The 5,000-nt window shown below is 33.4% G+C and overlaps 1 long non-coding RNA gene across 1 annotated transcript in view; it reads left to right on the forward strand.

Annotated features, from left to right (window-relative positions):
• The first annotated feature begins 4,927 nt into the window (after positions 1-4,927).
• Positions 4,928-5,000, forward strand: part of LOC136827676 (uncharacterized) — a 15,347-nt gene continuing 15,274 nt past the window's right edge. Inside the window, exon 1 of the long non-coding RNA XR_010849837.1 lies at positions 4,928-5,000. This exon is cut by the window's right edge and continues 64 nt beyond it. This is a non-coding gene — a long non-coding RNA (uncharacterized lncRNA).

A 5,000-nucleotide genomic window follows, 5' to 3' on the forward strand; every position in this document is an offset into this window, starting at 1 on the left:
TGTGGGCTCTCACCAAAGAAATTTCCGGAACCTTTCTCCGCCATACTTTGTACTTTAGTATCGTGCAATAACTCCAAAGGCTGCAGAACCTGGAGATCATCTTAAGACTTTCGGAAGCCCAGGAGACAGTGCGTCTTATTGCAAAACTCGACTTAAGAAAGGAAATGAATATAAGGCAACAAGTCCTCGGAGCTCGCAGAGAAGAATTGATCCTGAAAGTGCATCCTTGTCTCCAGTCGGGACCGAATCCAATTCCTTCTCCGCCATGCTTTGTACTTCTAGTATCTATCTCCCTATCTATATAATACTAAAACTCTGTCTTGTTTGTGTCTTTGAATGCACACTGGGAATCCCGGAGGCTTCTGGGAATCCCAGAGGATTCTGGGACTTCCGAAGGCTTCTGGAAATTCCGAAGGCTTCTGGGAATTCTGAAGGCTTCTGGGAATTCCCAAGGCATCTGGGAATTCCAAAGGCTTCTTGGAATTTCAAGGCTTCTGGGAATTCCGAAGTCTTCTGGGAATTCCGAAGTCTTCTGGGAATTCCGAAGGCTTCTGGGAATTCCGAAGGCTTCTGGGAATTCCGAAGGCTTCTGGGAATTCCGAAGGCTTCTGGGAATTCACAAGGATTACTGGGAATTCCTAACGCTTCTGGGAATTCCCAAGGCTTTCGGGAATTCCCAAGACTTCTGGGGCTTCCGAAAGCTTCTGGACAATCCCCAGGCTCTGTAGCCTTTGGATTTATTGCACAGTACTAAAAAAAAAAAAAGACTTATGGAGAAAAATCCGAACTCGAAGGGAAGATTTGATCCTGGAAGCGCATCCGAGGCCTTTCGTCTCCAGTAAGGACCAAATTCAATTCCTTCTCCGCCATGCTTAGTGCTTTAGTATTGTGCAACAAATCCAAAGGCTGCAAACCTGGGGATCGTCTTAAAGCCTCTGGAGGTCCCATATTCAAAGCGTCTTATTGCCAAACTCGATATAAGAAAGGCACTGAGCACAAGGTACCAGGTCCTCAGAACTTGCAAAGAAGACGATCCTGAAAGTGCATCCGATTATATTATATATATATATATATATATATATATATATATATATATATATATATATATATATATATATATATATATATATATATACATATATATATATATATATATATATATATATATATATATATATAATCATGAAGCTACAAATGTCAGCTTAATATCAAATCCACGCTGCCTCAGGAATATGGATTTGATAATAAGCAACATTTGTAACTTCATGATTGTATATAAATCACAGTGTGATAAAATGTCATATATATATATATATATATATATATATATATATATATATATATATATATATATATATATATATTCATATATATACAGTATGTATACATATGCATATATATATGTATATGTATATGTATATATATATGTATATACAGGTATATGTATATATATATATATATATATATATATATATATATATATACTATATATATATATATATAATATGTATATATATGTATATACAAATATATATGTATATATATGCATATATGTATAATTTGTATCACACCTTGCTTTACATACAATCATGAACAAATGTTGTTTAATATCAGTTCAAGCTACCTCAGGAATATCCCCGATAGGAATTATCACCAAAGGTAAATTTTATAAGTGATAAATGGATCATTACCGCCGGGTCCCGATCCTCGACACGATACTTTCCAGCAACTCCAGTCGACTGAGCCACCAGTGGTTTGACCGTCGACTTTAGCTGTTGGGGAGTATCGTGTCGAAGGATCGGAACCCGGCGGTAATGATCCATTTATCACTTATAAAATTCCTTCGGTGATAATTCCCCATCGGGGATATACCTGAGTAGCGTGAATTGGATATTAAACATCATTTGAAGCTTCATGATTGTATATATGTATATATGCATGTATATATATATATATATATATATATATATATATATATATATATATATATATGTATATATATATATATATATATATATATGATATTTATATATATATATATATATATATATATATATATATATATATATATCAAATCATGATAATTACCTTAAATAATGATGCCCGTTCATTTTATGTGAATAAACCTACCCTAACCAACCTTTGTATCTACGGAAAATTAATAGTGAATTTGACTGCTTTCTAAAATTAAACAAGCATATTATATATATATATATATATATATATATATATATATATATATATATATATATATATATATATAGATATATAGATATATAGATATATATATATATATATAGATATATATATATATATATATATATATATATATCATATAAATATATATATATATATATTTATATATATATAAATATATATATGTATATATACATATATAAATATGTACATATATAACCCCAAATATTTTCATTCAAGAGCATTTAAAAGACATACCAAGTAACGATCCTTAGTTGAGAAATTTTTGAGGCTATCATACATAAGAAAAACTTAAACTTATTTTAACCAACAACAAAAATCTAAAGTTCTGTTCAAGGAATCACATGACAGCAAAAGTAGGATTAAAAACATGAAGCTAAAATTCAAAGAAAAATTTTACACATTACTTTCACGTACATGAATACCAGTGTTGGTTCTTGAGCAAAAATTAACGTGATATTCGTGATACTAACTGAAATCAGTGGCTGACTGGCTAAATGCTGACTGAACCATCTAGTCATGCAAAAGTTACACTCTGTGACACGAGGAAGGGGGGAGAGAGAGAGAGAGAGAGAGAGAGAGAGAGAGAGAGAGAGAGAGAGAGAAGGGGGTGTCGCGCATATAAGAAATATGAGAATTCTTTACCATGTCAATCTGTAAGACATGAAATTTCTATCAAAAAGTAGGCCATCGACAATTCTACCCCTCAATGAAGGTGGGTAAAAAAGTATTATCGTATTTATAAGTCAGCAAAGCAATAACGGCCACCCAGAAAGAGGTGAATTAAGCCCCCAGTCGATCGATCTACCCGATACTCCGATGAAAATTATACATAAATCAACGTTAACAAAAAAAAACTAACACTTCTTCGAAAAGGAAGCGACACGGGTAATTAATCTATTGCCTGGATGATTTAAATATCTAATTCTAAATAATTATTATCAACATGATTTTAAAACGTCGGAAAATCTTTTGAAATATGAACACGATTATGAATTTGGTGTTTTTTTTATCTATATATTTTTAAGTTACTTTTTTCGTACTCATGATAGCCTCAACAGGTGAACCTTAGACTGTGATCCATGACAATTCCCGAACCTTACGATATACCTATCATAATACATATACAAAATGCACCTCTCATTAATTAATCATTACAATGGGACGATTTTAGGAACATGCCACGTGCAGTGTACATCATAAATGCTCAAATACTACAGAATATTAACATACGATATATATCAAAATAAACATGCATTGCACGCCTCAAACACAGTATATTCTATATACAAAACACATAAACTGAGAAACAGTCAATCCGAATGCCAAAACACAGACATCACAGATTCCGGAATATGTCGTGCGCATGCGTATGTGAATATAAGATATTTTTCGACAATAAACATGAAAAAAAGTAAGATTGGCCGTTCACCCGATCAAGCAAGGGTAAAACAATGTTAAGCAAATGCAAATTAGTTAAACGCTTACCTGCCAATGCAGAGTTATTGTGTTACGAAGACTATAGATATGGAAATAAGATCACTCTAAATTATTATGGAAGTGAAATGCGAAAACGTAATCATCTTACAAAAAAGTGTAATTATTGATAACATTAATTATATAACGAAGTAAATTCTCCTAAACTCCAGTATCTTGGCTTACCAGCCTAAGGTCTTCCTTACCTTTCCAAAGACGAACCTGAAAATAGGAAAAAAAGAAAGTCAATTTAATGCAAGAAAAATTTCTTTTGATGCAAAATTTCTGCAAAAGAATTATTCAAATATTTTAGCGGAATTGCAGTTCAGTCTGGCTACCATTCGAATTCAAACAAGGAAAGCATTAAAAAAAAAAAAAAAAGTTGCATCACTCCAGGTACAGAAGACTACATGAATAACACAAATTAAACATGTCAAGAAAATTTGTTAATACAGAGTAAAATAAAAAATTTTAATGATTTCGCTCCTTTGCATGTCCCAGGCATATGAATCTCAAACTAATGTTCATCCGACTTAAGTATGGTGATAAACGAACATTTGTTTCCTTAAACATTTTATAATGAAATTCTTTTTCCCGACTGTCTTCTGGTCAGTGGCATTACGGACGATAACACAAAACTAGCCTGATATGAGAGAGAGAGAGAGAGAGAGAGAGAGAGAGAGAGAGAGAGAGAGAGAGAGAGAGAGAGAGACACGCGACTTTTTATACTCACAAATTTTAAGCCACAATACTTGGGAAATGACGTACATCCAGCCAGGATTATAACCTTGCAACAAAGGCATCGGTGAGAATCCTACCGGCGCAGATGCACTTATCTTATACCTATAATCCCCTTCGTGGTGGTAAGATATTCTCAAGGTAGAGAGAATTCGATATTAAGGGGTTATTTTTAGCTTAATATTTATGAGAGAGAGAGAGAGAGAGAGAGAGAGAGAGAGAGAGAGAGAGAGATTCATTTGTACCGTATTGTTGAGCTAAAGGTTGTCAAGAGCAACAATTGCCAACAAAACCGCCAACTCTGTTTCCACTGTTCTTTTAGGCTACAACATTAAAAGTTTTTGTGAAGTCTCTGTTCATAATAATGAACATAAGCGACGTATAACCTCTAACTCAAAGAAAATTGATGGTAAACGAAACAATGACACAATGAAAAGAAAGGACAATGAATTCCAGAATAGTACATTATCGATCTAGCGAGCGTTCTCGTTCTACAGCGCACGATGGGACAAGTGAGGCTAAATCACTCTGCAGCAGTCTTGAAATAACCTGAGTTCAAGCACACGCAT

The sequence above is a fragment of the Macrobrachium rosenbergii genome, chromosome 42, assembly GCF_040412425.1.
Source record: "Macrobrachium rosenbergii isolate ZJJX-2024 chromosome 42, ASM4041242v1, whole genome shotgun sequence".
In the NCBI taxonomy this organism is placed as follows: Eukaryota; Metazoa; Arthropoda; class Malacostraca; order Decapoda; family Palaemonidae; genus Macrobrachium; species Macrobrachium rosenbergii.